The following is an 18,429-nucleotide window of genomic DNA, read 5'->3' on the forward strand; positions in this document are numbered from 1 at the left end:
CATAATAATGCCTGGGATATTAAGACCAGAGGGATGCAGACACCAACAAGAACGCTTGCCCAGGTCCCTTTAATACTGCACACAGCCTCCTCTTAAGCTGGTCACGTAAACTGCATAAGTCAATTGAAAAAGTCCATGCCTAACCTGCCATATCTCCTGGTCAGCGCTCCTCTCTTCTGGGCTTTTTTATCAAAGCACAGCAGTCCTAAAGGAAAATATATAGTCGCTGTTAGATGAATACAGCATTTAATATTAAACTTTGAATGGTGTCTAAGAGGCACAATCTTAACTTGATATCTCTTTATTCTCTAATCCATGAGTGCCGTCCTGGCGGTAACCCCGCCCTCACTTGTGACCCAAAACCCTGGGTCTTCCACTAACAACGAACATGGAAATAGGACAAGGCGGGTGACCCATCAACATAAACAGAGGACATTACATCTCGCCAACACATACAATGACACATGACCAAATTACTCCATCTCTTCAATCCATTTTGAGGGTCTTCGAAGAGACCTCTTTGATGGACTCTGAGTTATCAGAATGTGGCCTTCACTCTCACTGCCGCTGTCAGTAGTGTCTATGTCACCATCCATGAAATGAGAGCAGCTTTCTTGTTCTCCACCACCACGTGCTTTGCTTCCAGTCTTTTGAAGAAAGAAGAGTTTCTAGTGATGTTGCAGCAGAGGCTGTCAGCCGATACCATGGTCCCCTTGTTGGCTGTCACAGTCAGGGGCTCAGGGTAAAAAGTCTGAGAATCCTTTGACCCTTGCAGTTGTCGCACTAAGACTGAATCCTCAACTTGTAGTTCTGGTTTTCTGTCCCTTCTCCTTCTGTCAGCATAACTCTGCATTTTTGTCTTGCTTGTATGATCCTTGCTTCACGCTCTTGATTCTGCATCAGGAACAGACACAGACCACAGAGCCTGCAGAAGTGTGGTTTTTATGATCCTGCCGAACATCAGTTCTGAGGAACATACTCCCGTTGAGTTGTGCAGAGTGTTTCGCTATTCTCTTAATAGAGTACAAATGGACTGCACAAATTACCCTTTTGTGATGGAGCGCACTTGAAGTGTGCGTTTCATATTGGCCATGAACTGTTCAACAGTACCATTGGCCTGAGGCCACATGTGTGTAATTCTCCTATGTTGAAACCCTGGATATTCAGCAAACATTGCAAAGTCATGTCCACTGAAAGGTGGGCCATTATCAGATTTCACTGTTGTTGGAAAACCATAGTCTGCAAATATCCTGTCAAGTGCTGGAATGACAGCTTGGGCCGATGTTGAGTGAACTATGTGTACTTCAGGAAATCGAGCGATTTCATCCATGACAAACAGTGTATGTTTACCATTTGCTAAATTGATTGCTGCAAACAGACTGAAAAAAAACTGCCCGCATGCGATGAATTGTCAGATGAACAACGCGCAAACCAAATGTGCACAGATAAACCCACCCACCCCCACACCACTCCCCTATTACCTGTTGGGACACCCCCTAGTTCCCTTCACCCCTGCGGCATCAGATCCATCCCACTAACGCGGGTCGGATCTGATGCTGTAAGGTCCCTTTTTCTTTTCTTTTTTCCGGTCCCCCACCTCCCATGTTGAGGAAGCAAGGGACACCCCTGCAACCCACCAAGGCTAATACATACCGATCATAGGGAGTGGGGTCACCCCCATTCCACATGTTCGGTATGTATTAGCATAATTGTTCTGTTTTTTTCAGTCTAATGGTACAGGCTAAATTCGGTCGAATGTTCCATTCGACCAAATAAAAGATGAACAATTATGCCAGTACCCTTTTAGCAGATAAAATGTCTTTAATAATTTCCGTTGTCCTTTTGACAGAGTTTCCTTTGGGCAACTCACGCCACCTTCTCGATGTCACCATGTCATTGACTCGCATTCATACTGAATCTTGGTGTATACCTTTGAGAACTTCAGGAATGGTTAGCGACTTGGGAAGGGCACTGCTTGCAATGTAATTGATATATTGGTCTGCCTTGGCTTATTGCATTTCTTCCTTAGCAGGCAAAGAATACCTATATAAGAAATCTGCCGGATTTCTGTCTTTCCCGGGTCAATGAATGATGTTGAAGGAATATTCCTGTACTCGAAGCCCCAAGCGTGCAATGCGGGGAGACATCTTGGCGTTTGGCTTCCCAACTTCGAGCCATGTTTTGAGGTTGAGAATATGCACATTCTGTGTTTGACAGGCTGTGACTTGCATATGCAACGATTCAGTAGGGCGAAGAGGAGCTTGGCTTGAATTGAGTCAAAATAACTCCTAAACGCAAATGGCTTGCATCAATAGTTAGCTCTGTTTCCAATTCAGGGTCATAATAGGCCATGCAGGAAGCAGACGAGATGAGTGTCTTTATCTCCTTGAACGCTTCCTCACACTCCTTGGACCATGCAAATTCTTGTCCTTTTCCGGTAAGGAGACGTAGAGTTGTGCTCACAGATGCAAAGTCTTGTATATATCTTGTAGAATAGCTGGCCATTCCCAGAACAGATTGTGCGGCCGATATCGATGTGGGCGTCGGTGTGGCAATGAGAGCTTGTACTTTATCTGCGTTGGGTTGTAGACCATCCCTTGAAAATATATGATCGAAAAATTAGCATTTTGCTGCGTTCAATGTCAAATTGGCATCCTCCAGTGCTATGCATACCTGACACAATGTATTATCATGGCACCTTCTGTGTTGCCCCAAAGACCAAGATGTCATCACTGTAGTTTAGACATTGTGGTAAGTGCGTGATCACTTGGTGAATCTCATTTGGGAAGATCTGAGCTGCGGATGAGACTCCGAAACAGAGTTTCTTGTATCGAAATAACCCAGGATGTATAGTAAATGTGGTCATATATTGAGATTCAGAATGCAGTGCGAGTTGATGGTATCCTCTGTTTTGATCTAATTTAGAAAAGAACTTCGACCAATGCAGTAGATGCATCATGTTTGTCATTCTGAGGGAAAGGTGTCTCTTGCTCTCAATGGCCACATTTGGAGCCCTCATATCTACACAGATGCAAATCTTTCCTCCATTTTCTTTCTTAAGTACTGGAACAATGGGCGACAGCCATGATGTTGGTTTTGTCGCATGTTCAATGATGTCTTGACTGAGGAGCGATAAGATCTCATCTTTTACTTGTTTTTACATTTTTAGTGGAATTCCTCGATAATGCTGTGCAACGGGTTTGGTGTCAGAATTAATGTACAATTTGATCTGTTTTACTTTGAGTATTCCCAGACCTGTGAATAACGCTGGGATCATTTTAACAATCATGTCCTTGTGGTCAGTAGTGTATGATATCATAATCTGGTACATTATGTGAATTAGCCTCATATGCATGGCCGATTTGAGGCTAAGAATGCTGCCTCCTGGTGCTTCTCCTTTTACCACATAGATTTGTCCTTACAGGAGCATGTGGCTTTGAACATGACTTTGCATTCTATTGGCATGTCGGCATTATAGGGGTAAATGTCAATATCAGCCGGTTGTAGTGTCCCATTATTTCGGAGTCCTCGGTACAAGTCTTTGTTGACCATATTGATGGTGCGTCCAGTGTCAATTAGGAATTCACAGGCATTGCCATTGACTTGCAGCAATATGGTCGAGCTGTATTCAGCAGTCGTTTTGTTCCCTATTGCGTGGACATACCCTCACTGGATGAGGATGAATGATGAGGATGAATCAGAGTAAGTATGGCATTTTGGTGCAGTCTCTACATATCTTAATCTTTGGTGTGTTGACCTCTTCCTTGCATCCTCCAGCCTGGGTGCTCTGTAGTTTTCTTTCCTCCTGTCACGCTGTTGCCTGCTTCTGCGAGGAGAGCCTCGACACTTATTTGTTGGCCGTTTATAGTTACTAGTGGGAGACCTTCACTTTCTGGATTGTGAACCTTCTGAGTTCCTGCTTGGCCACATGTGGTCGGTTGATCGTTGCTCATGTTTTATATTTTTGCATACTGACTGGAGACGGTTTTCACTTCCGCAACCATCACAGGAATGACCTACATGAGGAAAATGATATCCACATTGATAGCATTTGTGTTTTTCTCTATTAAAGGGCTTCTTAGCCGACTGCATTTGGCAGAGGGGCGCTGAGGTTGATGATTGGGTGATTTTGATGTTGCCCAGGGACTCTGCTTGCACCGAGAGTGCCATGTCGGCTCTTGCAAGCATCAAGATTTCTTCTAAGGAACTGGTCTTTTGCAATCATTTCTTTTTGTTTTTTTATTCAGCCGACTCACAGCCAACCTGTGATTTTAATGCTTTTTCTGATGAATAATGTTCAAATTTGCAATATTTGACCCTTTTGCGTAGCCTCATGACAAAATTGGCCAATGTTTCACCTTTTTCTTGTGTGGATGTGTGGAAAATATCTTACATTTCTTAATGGGGGCAACGTAGTTGTTCAATAAGTCAATGATACCTTGCAAGGTGTTTGTGTTACTCTTTGGCATTTCAAACACAATGGGCCTTATTACGAGTTTGGCGGTAGCCGTGCCTGTAATACAGGCACCGCAGCCGCGCGTTCCAGAATGTCAAGAAAAATTCTTTTCATGCACACATTCAAACTACGAAAATTCCAGACATGCAAGCTTTTAAAACATCCAAATTTAGCGTGATTCCCTTTATCTATCTTCCCTTGCAATGTTGTCAAAATATCTAGGTCATTAGACAATATTTTTTTTTCACTCGAAAACGTAGGCAAAGTGCTGATGTAAAAACTGTCATTCTTTCTGTTCAAAGCAAAGATCTGCACATAACTCTCCTCATGAACACAACTCTGTTCATGCAACATGCTCTCTAATGACACAGTTTCACAATGCCTTAAGTCTTCCTAGGATGCTGGGACATTTTCCCAGTTACTAATCATATCTCTGAGACGACATATTACTGAGTGCAAATCAACAATATGTGGGCTCCCTTCTCTCATAGCTATGTCACTTTTCACTTTCAATACAGTTGATCCCTGGGATGCCTCCCAGGAAGCAAGTGTACTTTCAAGCCCATTTCTTATTGCCTTCAGGTCACTAAGAAATAAACTCATTCTGCAGTTTCAATTATTCCGAGCGTCTTCTAGAAAAAGAAAACTGTTTCTCTCACTCGGTGAATTAATGTACATTTATTCATAAAACATTGCCAGTCATGAAATACTGTTCTTGGGTCAATGTTACAACCAGTTCCGGCAACCAAAGTCAAACAATTACGCTCCCCTTCCTACGACGAATGAAATTGCAGACAGCATGCTCTAAACAATAACATACATACAGACAAAACATGAAACAAAAAAAAATCTCTATTCCCACGAACGAACTATCAGGAAAAAAAAACCCTAAACACAGTTGCACACACAAGATGTCCAAACTTTGACTCTTGCGAAACTGATAAGTCTGACCAGACCAGCTGCAAAACATCTTAATCAGTCCAAATTAGTGAAAATCCAGGTGCCCTTCCATATTGTCAGTCTGAAAAACCCAAACCCCTAACCCTAGCTGTGAGTATATAAATAAATGTATCCCAGTGTTATAAATTGAATCGATTCTTTGTGTTTTCTTTGTGTCTTAATGTTATTTGTTATTGCCCACGGGAATAAGATAGGTGTATGTTAGTAGGCGCAATCTAAGAGTACACAGTGCACATGGGGCCTGATACGAATGCAGTCAAGGGAGGGTATAGTGATCCATAACCCCCCTAGGAGATTGTCAAAGTTTGTCTAAAGACCGGAGAGCGTGCTTGCCCAAAAAGGGGGAGCAACACGACGGTTAGGGGTTTGGGTTTTTCAGACTTACAACATGATGCCTGCTACATGGGCGTTAGGCAGAATCCTGTGCAGTGCCATTAGGGACCACTACACACAATTAAGACTACAGGTGGCAATACAAGTGTTACCTTGGTACAAGCCTGTACTACTATGTCAGAGTGGTAGCAGTCTCAAGAGTATATGAGCAGTAGCAGAGATTACACAAAGGAACCACAATTACTGTGACTCAAGCAAACACTGACTCAAGGTTTCAGGTAGAAAATATAAGTACATTTATTTTTAAACCATTTGTTATAAACACAACACTTCTATTAAACTTAAACAAAAACCACACGTTAAATATACTACAACTAACCAATTCACTTTGTACAGTATGTCTCAAGGTAAGTACCCTGTGTTTGAATGAACCGGTGTTAGGCACAAAACATGTTACCGCAAATACGATGGCGGTCACTTTTTGACAGTTCGGTCTACTAATTAAACGCGTATCCGTGACATGAAATGCTACCGGGGCAAAAACACACTTAGCACCTGAGATACTCAGAGGGAGTTGGAGGCAAAAATCACAGGCAATATTTTGGTTAGGCAGACAGAATCGACAAACACTCATAGACAAGAGTTCAAAAGTCAAAGACCCGAGCCGGGGTCAAGTGGCACTGGGGCTGTTGCCGAAGATCACACAGTCAGATAGTTCACGATTCAACATAGCCAAGAGTACTTCGATATTGTCAATGTTCGGAAGCAAAAGTTATAAGAAGGAGGGAAGACAAGGGCAAGCCTTTGAAATGACGAAAAGGGGTTCACCCAGTTTCCTCAAGCAGAACACAGTACCTTATTCCAATGATGCAGCTGGTGCCCTGGCAGTTGTTCCTGTTGGTTTCCTGCAGACCCACAATTCCTGGAGCTTTGTTGTGAAGGAGGACGTCTGAAGGGGGTCTGCACCACACAGGGATGAAGCCTGCAGCAGTGACAACAAATAAAAGGTGCGCTCCTTAAAAACACAGGAGAGGCTCTTCAAATGGCAATCCGGACCACTACAGCTGTGTGCAGCAATTTCGACCAAGGAAGAGGATCCTCTGGCTGTGGAAGACGAGCTGGTTATCCCCACTAGCCTCAAGGGAAGAAGACTCCGGACTGGATCTCCTCTTAGTCGTTGAAGGGCAGATAGCTCAGGACTGCAGCAGGGCTTCCGTGGGATGGGGTAGTTGCAGCAGCCGTCGTTCTCTCCGCTTCTCTTAGGTTCCTTGTAGTTCCAGTGGCGACTTTCTGACTTCTAGCCCAAGAGACCTGCCTTTTATGCGAAAAAACTGCATTCACACAGCCTGGCTGTCAATCACCCAGCAGGGGGGTGTCCAGCCCGGACAACTACCTGGCCAATCATGACAAAGTGCGACTTGGGTTTCTAGGATACCCTGTGCAGGGGGTGACTACACCCCTCCCTCACATTCAGCCCACCTAGACACCCAGGTGCCTTGAGGAGGGCTTGTAGGTAGAAGCCCGCCAAAAGACAGTGAACAAAGAAGGCAAACCTAGTTTGCCGCGCAAAGTAAAACACAAGAAGCAGTTCAAAAAAATGAAATGGTGAATAAACCGCACCGGAGCCAAACGAAAAAGGATTTGGTCAAGTGGGTTTAAGGTTAAGGCTAACGCAATAGCTTTCAATGTTACCACGATTATATAAGATAACCGCGGTCAAAATTTAGGGTAGATACCACTGACACCAGCCATGTCTAAATGATAAAAGAGCAAAACAATGCTCTACGAGGTACAGATGAAAAAGAGTTAAGAGTTAATCCTTCCAGTACTCCATGTAAGATGGGGTGCACTGGATGTGTGGTTAGTTTTGACTAAGTAAAGTTAATGGTAACTTTACCCTTTTCTGTGGGACAGTAGTCACCTCAGAAATGGAGTCAGTGGGAAGTCTAAACGACAACCCTGTGCCACTGCACAGAAGGTGCGGTGTGACACACACAAATAAGGGGGCTACTGAAGTGGTGTACTCCAGAGCCCACAATCCCAACAACAGGTAAAAACACATAGCAAAATACAAGTAATAGTGGTGAAAAGCTCACACTCTTACCAAGTGGAAAAGAAACAACTCCAGAGATCCCGCAAAGCTGCTGAGGGACTCACTACGTAAGGGAAATTAGCCATGAAATGAGAATTCTCCCTAACACTCGCCCCCCCCAGACTAAGGGACAGGAGGATTTAATCCACTCCTGGATAGTTCTCATACCTCTAGTCGGTTACAAACACCCTAGAGAGGCCATCAGCATTTTGGTGGTGACTTCCTGCTCTGTGCTCAATGGAAAAATCAAATCCTTGGAGGCAGATTGACCATCTGAGTAGCTTTGGGTTTTCCCCTTTCATTTGCATCAGCCATCTCAAGGGTTGGTGGTCAGTCTGAATGATGAAGGTAGATCCATACAAGTATCGTCTAAACCTCTTCAGTGACTCACAATAGCAAAGCATTCTCTTTCTATTGTTGCCCACCTTGTTTCAGGATCCTTTAACTTCCTGCTGATGAAACAAATGGGGTGTTCCCTTCCTTCCTCATCCAGTTGACTAAGGACTGCAGCTATACCTACATTTCAAGCATCAGTTTGTACAATGAAGGGTTGCTGATAGTCAGGAGCTCTTAGGACTGGAGCTTGACAAAGGGCTTCCTTTAGACCTTCAAAGGCTTCATTGCACTCCTCATTCCACCTGACCTTTTTAGGAAATTTGGGAGAGGAGATGACATTCAAGGGAGAGGCTATGGTCCCATAGTTCTCTATGAAGTTCCTGTAATACCCAGTGAGACCTAAGACGGCTCTCACTTGGGTTTGAGTAGTAGGGGTGGCCCAGTTTTGTACAGCTTGTACTTTGCTAGGCAATGGCCTTATTTCACCTCCTTCTACCTCATATCCAAGGTAGACCACTGAACTCTGACCAATTTGACATTTGCTTGCCTTTATGGTCAGATGGGCCTGTTCCAGAGCCTGCAATACATAGCCTAGGTGTTCAATATGTTCTTTCCATGTAGGGCTGAACGCTGCAATGTCATCCAAGTATGCTATGCAGAAGTCCTCCATCCCATTCAGAACTTGATTGACCATCCTCTGAAATGTAGCAGGTGCATTCTTTAATCCAAAAGGCATCACCTTGAATTGGTAGAGGCCAGCTGGGGTAGAAAATGCAGTTTTCTCCTTGGCATGGTCTGTCAGGGCTATTTAACAAATGGCCTGACGATGGGTCAAATGAGTTGAGGTACTTGGCTACACCAAGTTTGTCCACAAGCTCATCTGTCCTAGGCAAAGGATGGGCATCAGCTGTGGTGACTGCATTCAGAGCTCTATAGTCCACGCAGAATCTCAACTCCTTGGATCCTGCCTTTGGTACAAGCACAACTGGGCTAGACCATGGGCTAGTAGAGGGCTCTATAACCCCGAGATCAAGCATCTTGTTGACCTCATTCCTTATGTGGGATCTGATATGGTCTGACATTCTGTACCCCCTACCTTTGACAGGCAAACAGTCACCAGTGTGTATGTCATGCTGGCCCCAAGGGGTCAAGCCTGGTGAAAGTGATAACAGGGAGGCAAACTGATTTAACAGTAACTTGCACTCATCCTGTTGGTCAGATGTGAGACTGGAAGAAAGATTAACTCCTTCCACTTGCTCATCTAAAGGTAAGCCTCTGAGGAGGTCAGGCAGAGGTTCACTCTCCTCCTCCTCCTGAGCTGAAGCTAGAAGCAGAGCTCTTATGTCAGGTCTAGAGACATAAGCCTTTAAACGGTTGGTGTGAAAGACTTTGGGAGCCTCCTTAGGATTGCCTAAGTCCACCAGATAGTTCACTCCTCCAGGTTTACCCACAACCTTGAAGGGTCCTATCAATTTGTCCTGTAAGGCCCTCTGCCTTGTTGGGACCATAACAAGAACAAGCTGGTCTTGAGTAAACTCAACCATGTTAGCCTTCTGGTCATGCCAATGTTTGACCAGAGCTTGACCAGCCCTGAAGTTATCACTTGCCTCTGCCATCATGTGTGACATTCTCCTCCGGAGACCTATCACATAGTCAGTCACTCTGCCTGGCTTGGGGAAAGGAGCACTCTCCAACCCCTCCTTAATCAGGGCCAATGGACCTCTGACTGGATGGCTATAGAGATATAGAGAAGTTCGAAGGGACTGAATCCTACTCCCTCCTGAAGGACTTCTCTATAAGCAAGGAGAAGGCATTGCAGTAGAAGGACCTACTTTCTTGTAAGGGGTTCCTATAAAGCACCTATCATGCTCTTCATAGTTCTGTTAAACCTCTATACCAGTCCATTGGTTTGGGGGTGGTAGGCAGTTGAGAACTTGTAGGTGACTCCACAAGTTTTCCACATGGTTTGCATGTAGTGGGACATAAAATATGATCCCCTGTCAGATATCACCTCCTTAGGAAAACCTACTCTGGTAGAAATACCAAGTAGGGCCTTAGCCACAGCCGGAGCCGTAACAGTCCTCATAGGTATGGCTTCAGGAAATCTAGTGGCATGGTCCACTACAACCAGGATGAACCTGTTGCCTGAAGATGTGGGAGGGTCAAGAGGACCAACAATGTCAATCCCAACCCTCTCAAAAGGAATTCCCACTTCTGGGAGAGGCACTAAAGTGCCACATTCTTGGACCCACTCTTGCCAAAGGTTTGGCAAGTGTGGCAGCTTCTGCAGAGTTTGTCTACTTCTATACCCATCTTAGGCCAGTAGAAGTGCAGAGATAACCTCTCTTTGGTCTTCTTAAAACTTCTTTGACCAGCCAGAGGTACCTCATTGGCTAACTGCAGAAACTGGAGTCTGTTCACTAGAGGTACTACAAGTCTTTTGTAGTCCCCAGGGGTTGACTCAGTTGGTTCACTGTAGAAGAGGCCATCCTCCCAGTGTAACCTATACTTCCCAGGCTCAGTCCCATGGAGCTGAGAAGTGGTCTGTTGGCGAAGACCTTCCAAGGTAGGACACTCTCTTTGTCCCTTACTGAAGTCTTCCCTGTTGGGTCCACCTTCTGCCAATAAAGACTGCAGTTCAGGATGGTCAACAGGGTCAAGATCTCCTACCAAGGTAAGATCCTCTTCTAGATCTGATTCCTCAGTATCTAGTTTGACCATACAGGGTTGAACCTCACACTCAGCCTCAGCTGGTGTGGGAGTCACAGATGTGACTTTGGGCAGTCTCGGAGATGTCCTTCTGGGCACAGGAGTGCTTGCTGCTTTCTTGCTGGCAGACTTAGGTTTCCCCTTTGTCTGGCTTGTTTTGCAATGGCAGTAAGTAAGTCCTGTGGACTTGGGGTGATAGCTTCCTCTATCATGTCCACAGGAGAGCCTCTTAAGTTTCTCTCCCTTGCAGACTTTGTGAGCTCCTGCTTCCTTCTGCTGGGGGGCCTCGGGGTACTAGACACAACTCCAAGAGTTTTAAGGTCATTACCCAGCAGGACCCTCCCAGGTACGTTATTTTGCACACTTACAGGTATGCTGACAGTCATGTCATTACACTGGATGAGAGCTGGTAACTGGGGAACCATTTGCACAGGGCCTCCAGCTAACTTGGTTAAGTGTTTGGGTGCCTTAGCAACATCCTCCACTTTGAAAAAACATTCATCAACCACAGTTATGCTGGCTCCAGTGTCTCGGATGGCAGGGGTCCCCTGACCATTCACAAGAACACTATCTTTGTAATACTCTTTAGTATTATCTGGGATTGAGTTATAGACATCTAGGTTCTGTTGTTCCCAAAGACCCAAGGACACTAAAGAAACACTAGCTGAGACTCTCATGGGCTCATCAGCTAGTAACTTAAAGTTTCCACTCGCCATAGGTACTTCATCCGCCTGGGAGAAGGCTAAGGAGACAAGGTGATCCCTGAAGGTTTACCCTTACACTTGGGATCTCCTTTCACATGGCCAGGCAGCCCACAAACAAAGCATTTTCCAAATGCTCTCTGGAATGGGGGTTTGCTCTGACCTCCATCTGGTGTGGAACCAGATGGTACACTAGCCTGATTTGGTTTACCCTGTGGCTTACCCTGGTTATGTTTGGGGCACTCTTTTGGATTGGAGTTATTGGAATTCTCTTTGTTGTCTTTCTTTGGCTGCTTTCCCTCATCCTTTTTCTGAGTTGCCCCAGAATCCTTGTGGGTGGCCCTGTTGGCAACCCACAAGTCAGCATCCTTAGCTAGTTTCTTAGGATCTATCTCCTTTGAATCAGCCAAGTGCTGTCTAAGCTCAGGGGAACAGACATCAAAAATAGACTCCAACATTACAGGATTCATCAACCCTTCATAAGTGTTCACTTTTAACCCTTAACCCAACCATCTAAGTTTTTCAAACATTCACACACCCAGGTAGCCCAAGGGGTACCATCATACTTTTTGAGGGTTCTAAACCTCTTAAGATACTGGGAAGGGGTTTTCCCAAATCTAGCTATTAATGCTAGTTTCACACACTCATAATCCTGTTTATCCACCTCCCCCAACTCCATTACAGAATCACTTGCAACAGGGGGAGCCTGGAAAAAAGCCAGGGAATCAACTGATTCCCTGAGATACCTTGAATCCCATGATTGTACTCAAACATTTCTAACCAATCCAAAACATCAAGTTTAGTCTCATACATACCAATCATCTCCTTTGGCATACGGGGTCTCTTAGGGCTGGAAGACCTAGAGTGTCAGTCTGAAAAACCCAAACCCCTAACCGTCGTGTTGCCCCCCCTTTTTGGGCATGCACGCTCTCCGGTCTTCAAACAATCTTTGACAATCTCCTAGGGGGGTTATGGATCACTATACCCCCCCTTGACTGCAATCGTATCAGGCCCTATGTGCACTGTGTTTACTCCTAGATTACTACCTAATAACATACACCTATCTTACTACCGTGGGCAATAACAAATAACATTAAGACACAAAGAAAACACAAAGAATCGATTCAATTTATAACACTGGGATACATTTATTTATATACACACAGCTAAGCATATTGCATAACAATGCAGGCAGTTCTAATGCGATGTCTAATTTGCACCTTTTATACTTCTGGTGCAAAGCTACCATGCAGTAACTAAGTAAGCCTCTCAGGTTTCTAATGTAAGCCTGTGCTGCAAGTGTGTGGTTCTAATGCAATCTAATGCAAGAGCTAGCATCCATCACCTTCATGGATAAATCCACACCATCAAATCCACACCATCACTCTAAACAATCCCTGTCTGGTTTTCCCCTTCTCCCCTTATGTGAGTGTCTATTCTGATCAATCAGTCAGTCCAGGTCAACCCATACTTCCTATTTGCATGTGTTCCCAGCTCTGTCTTTGCCATCTCTGCACGACTCTGCAATCAACCAGTCAGTGGCAGGCCTCAATTCTGGTAACTGCCAACTGCCAAGCTCTCTCAAGCTCTCTCTCTGCCTCATCGATCTCATCAAGGCCCATCAGTCTGCTGCACCAAGCACGATCTCCAGCCAACCCTTTCTGTGGCTCTCCTGATCTCTCTGGCCAACTCTCGATCTCTCGTGCAGTTCTTCCAGCGCAGACTAACTCCATGCAGTCTCTCTCTCTCCTGCAGTTCAACTCCCCAGCCCATTCTAGCCTTCTTGGTTATAGTCTTCCACGATGACGCACATTTCATAAGCTATAATTACTTGTATTCTATGAATGTCTCTTTCGGCGTATAGCAAAATGCCTGCCAGTCTGTGTGCGTGTTTCTTGCACGGCATGTCCTGTGTCAAAGAGTGTCAAAGTGACATTGGAACATCATATCTTTCTTTCATGGTCATTCTGTGTGCGGTGAAAGACACCATCTATTCACTGTATTTCACTGTTCATACCCATTCTCTCCACTGTAGGCATCACTCTGCATTACAAAAATGCTCTTAGGCCCCGTTCTTAAAGCACCTCTTTCCCTCTCTCCTCTCTACCCACTCCATTGGCGGGCCAAACCCTCGTGTTCTTTCCGCGAAGCACACCAGCCAAGCTGATTAGCTTCCTTTCTCGGACAAGGGTGTGTTATCTGTCGCTGCCAAGCAAATGTTTACGAATACTTTCACAGTGTAATTCATAACAATTCTCCGCACTGAGCCAGTGCGAACCAACTTGTGTGTCTCCATGAGCAAATGGATTAATGTGCCAGCCTAATGCTTTCTAACGTTTACCGTAAATCCAGGCACTATAAAGCAACTCATTCTAAGTGTATACTCAATCATACATACATACATACATACATGACAGTCTCTAAATGTGTCTCTACAAAGCATAACAATGTGTGTTATTCTAAATGGCTTTTCATGGCACTTCAAATATGCCTGTGTGTGTCGTGCAAGTAATGCATTTTCTCTCTCAGCCTACGCGCTATATCTAATGCAAACATAGATGCATAGCAAATCATGGTGAATATTTATTGTGTCTCTAAAACACTACATGGCACTTCAGATATATGCAAGTGCAAGTGTCATTCTATTTGCAAATGGTGCAAAGTGGCAGCCTAAATGGCAAGCACTATAGGCTTACAGTTTCATTCTAAAAGCATATTGCAAATGCATACAAAGGTGACAGTCTAATATGGATAATGGTGTCTACTACAGAGACTACTATGATTTCTAATAATGATAACAATTCCAGGCTTCTCATTTCACCCAACTCCACAAGAGGACTCTGGGAGAGAATCATTTTCTAGAGACAGTTTCTTCATTTCTAGTGCATGGTTCAGCTCCATTTCTCTGAGCCTTAACTCTTGATGTTTCATGGCAGTTTGTGCATCAATACGTTTCACTTCCATTTCAAGTCTCATTTTTTTAAGCAAAATAAATTCAGGAGTAGGTGTATGACCTGTGGTGGACCCAGTGGACAGAGGTTGTGCTTTCTGAGCAGGCAAAGGAGTTGTAGGAATTCCTAGCAAGGACTCATCTACTTCTTCTAAAGTAACACTCTCAGAATCGGAAACATCAAAATCCACATTTGCTGGAGTGGCAGGTCCTTCTGACCCACTCTCCAGACTTTTTCCCATTAACTTTGCAACCAGTTCAGATTTCTTTCCTTTACCAGAGAGATTCTTATCCCTACACATGGTTCTCTGAACCTCAGCAGTATAGAGTAAAAGACCCTCTTCAGTGTAGCTTTCCATATTTCATGATTCTTTTTAGTTAAATAGACTTAGTGGTGTTAGCCTTGTGGTTAGTTGAACCCAAGCAACAGCAGCACTGTAATCAGCAGTGTAATCACTCTACTTCCAAATCCTCACCGCTGTTCACCAGTGTTAGGCAAAGTCCTGTGCAGTGCCCCTAGGGACCACTACACACAATTATGAGTACAGGTGGCAATACAAGTTTTACCTTTGGTACAAGCCTGTACTACTATGTCAAAGTGGTAGCAGTGGCAGAGCAGCCAGGCTTATCTCAAGAGTATATGAGCAGCAGCAGAGATTACACAAAGGGATCACAATTACTGTGACTCAAGCAAACACTGACTCAAGGTTTCAGGTAGAAAAATATAAGTACATTTATTTTTAAACCATTCGTTATAAACACAACACTTCTATTAAACTTAAACAAAAACCACATGTTAAATATACTACAACTAACCAATTCACTTTGTACAGTATGTCTGAAGGTAAGTACCCTGTGTTTGAATGAACCGGTGTTAGGCACAAAACATGTTACCACGAATACGATTGCGATCACTTTTTGACAGTTCGGTCTACTAATGAAACGCGTATCCGTGACATGAAATGCTACCGGGGCAAAAACACACTTAGCACCTGAGATACTCAGAGGGAGTTGGAGGCAAAAATCACAGGCAAAATTTTGGTTAGGCGGACAGAATCGAGAAACACTCATAGACAAGAGTTCAAAAGTCAAAGGGCCGGAGCCAGGGTCAAGTGGCACCGGGGCCTGTTGCCGAAGATCACACAGTCAGATAGTTCACGATTCAACATAGCCAAGAGTACTTCGATATTGTCAATGTTCGGATGCAAAAGTTATAAGAATGAGGGAAGACAAGGGCAAGCCTTGGAAATGACAAAAAGGGGTTCACCCAGTTTCCTCAAGTAGAACACAGTACCTTGTTCCAATGGTGCAGCTGGTGCCCTGGCAGTTGTTCCTGTTGGTTTCCTGCAGACCCATGATTCCTGGAGCATCGTTGTGAAGGAGGATGTCTGAAGGGGGTCTGCACCACACAGGGATGAAGCCGGCAGCAGCGACAACGAATAAAAGGTGCGCTCCTTAAAAACACAAGAGAGGCTCTTCAAATGGCTATCCGGACCACTACAGCTGTGTGCAGCGATTTCGACCAAGGAAGAGGATCCTCTGGCTGTGGAAGACGAGCTGGCTATCCCCACCAGCCTCAAGGGAAGAAGACTCCGGACTGGATCTCCTCTTAGTCGTTGAAGGGCAGATAGCTCAGGACTGCAGCAGGGCTTCACCGGGACGGGCTAGTTGCAGCAGCCATCGTTCTCTCTGCTTCTCTTCGGTTCCTTGTAGTTCCAGTGGCGACTCTCTGACTTCTAGCCCAAGACACCTGCCTTTTATGCGAAAAACCCCCATTCACACAGCCTGGCTGTCAATCACCCAGCAGGGGGGTTGTCCAGCCCGGACAACTACCCTGGCCAATCATGACAAAGTGCGACTTGGGTTTCCTAGGATACCCTGTGCAGGGGGTGACTACACCCCTCCCTCACATTCAGCCCACCTAGACACCCAAGCACCTTGAGGAGGGCTTCTAGGTAGAAGCCCACCAAAAGACAGTGAACAAAGAAGGCAAACTTAGTTTGCCGCGCAAAGTAAAACACAAGAAGGAGTTTAACAAAAAGAAATGGCGAATAAACTGCACCGGAGCCAAACGAAAAAAGATTTGGTCAAGCGGGTTGAAGGTTAAGGCTAACCCAATAGCCTTCAATGTTACCACGGTTATATAAGATAACCGCGATAGAAATTTAGGGTAGATACCACTGCCACCAGCCATGTCTAAATGTTAAAAGAGCGAAACAATGCTCTTGGAGGTGCAGATAAAAAGGGCTAAGATTTAACCCTTCCAGTACTCCATGTAAGATGGTGTGCACTGGATCTGTGGTTGGTTTTGACTAAGTAAAGTTAATGGTAACTTTACCCTTTTCTGGGGGACAGAAGTCACCTCAGAAATGGAGTCGATGATAAATGACAACCCTGTGCCACTGCACAGAAGGTGCGGTGTGACACACACAAAGAAGGGGGCTACTGAAGTGGTGCACTCCAGAGCCCACAATCCCAAAAACAGGTAAAAACACATAGCAAAATACAAGTAATAGTGGTGAAAAGCTCACACTCTTACCAAGTGGAAAAGAAACAACTCCAGAGATCCAGCAAAGCTGCTGAGGGACTCACTAGGTAAGGGAAATTAGCCATGAAATGAGAATTCTCCCTAACAATGGGTAATGTCTGAATGTGTGCAACTCCACCGTACTGCAGGGCAGGGCACTTTGCATATGCCCGACAAGCGCGGCTGTGTAGAAAAGGAGCGAGGCGCTCACCCCCATGGCACGAGTGAATGAGCAAAAATCCTCATCGCCAGTGTAAGATTAATACGACGTTCAATACTAAACTTTGAAAGATGGCTCAGAGACACAATCTCAATTTAGTATCAGTTGTACGTTGAGAGGGGTAGGATTGCGCTCAACACCATTGAAATACAAAAATCAACAATCTGGGTACAGTATTTTAATGAAAATATGTTGAAGAACAGCCGACACGTGTTTCGACACTTGGGTCGTCTTCAAGGCACACAAAGCTACAAATAATTAGTTCAAAGGTGATATCCGATTGTATACGCTGAGTGATTCCCATCAGTCAGGACACAAGGGGTTGGATTTGTCCCGTTATACTTGAATCTTACTTGATTTGTCGAGTTATATATATTTTTGCCGGCCAATGTGGCATCTTGTCTTTTGTATTCCTTCACTCGTAACATGTCCTGATTGACGGGAATCACTCAGCGTATACAATCGGATATCACCATTGAACTAATTATTTGTAGCTTTGTAGTGTCGAAACACGTGTCGGCTGTTCTTCAACATATTTTCATTAAAATACTGTACCCAGATTGTTGATTTTTGTATTTCAATGGTGTTAAGCGCAATCCTACCCCTCTCAACATACAACTGTTAATTTAGCACCAGCCTATGTGTATTGGTTGGTGGGTACTGGACTGCTGCTAATACCCTTTTCACTGATATTGTGCTTCACGGATTTAGTAGTGATAAATAGCGCACAAGTACTTTGTTTGTGACTCCACACTTCTGGTTACTGTTTCAATTTAGTATCACTTTATTCTCTAATCCACGATTGCTGCTCTGGCGGTATCCCCACCCTCACACAAGACCCAAGACCCTGGGCCTTCCACTAACAACGAACATGGAAATAGGACGAGGCGGGTGCCCCATCAAGACAAATAGAGGACATTACTGTCGCTGAGCAGCCCCACATGACCACATCTCCATGCCCAGCTCTACAATCAGATGTCCTGACTACTTACCGGGGGACGTTCCCAAGGTAACTTGCTACTGCAGCCTGAGCCGCTCATGGGCCATGGAAGATCCTGTCTTTTAAGCAAAAAGCCCAGCGCACACTCCCTCGTGAGATAAAACTGTCAGAAAGTCAGAAACCGAAACAGGGCTGGTGGCTCTGG

The sequence above is a fragment of the Ambystoma mexicanum genome, chromosome 1q (genome assembly GCF_040938575.1).
Source record: "Ambystoma mexicanum isolate Mex_15411 chromosome 1q, UKY_AmexF1_1, whole genome shotgun sequence".
NCBI classification, from domain to species: domain Eukaryota; kingdom Metazoa; phylum Chordata; class Amphibia; order Caudata; family Ambystomatidae; genus Ambystoma; species Ambystoma mexicanum.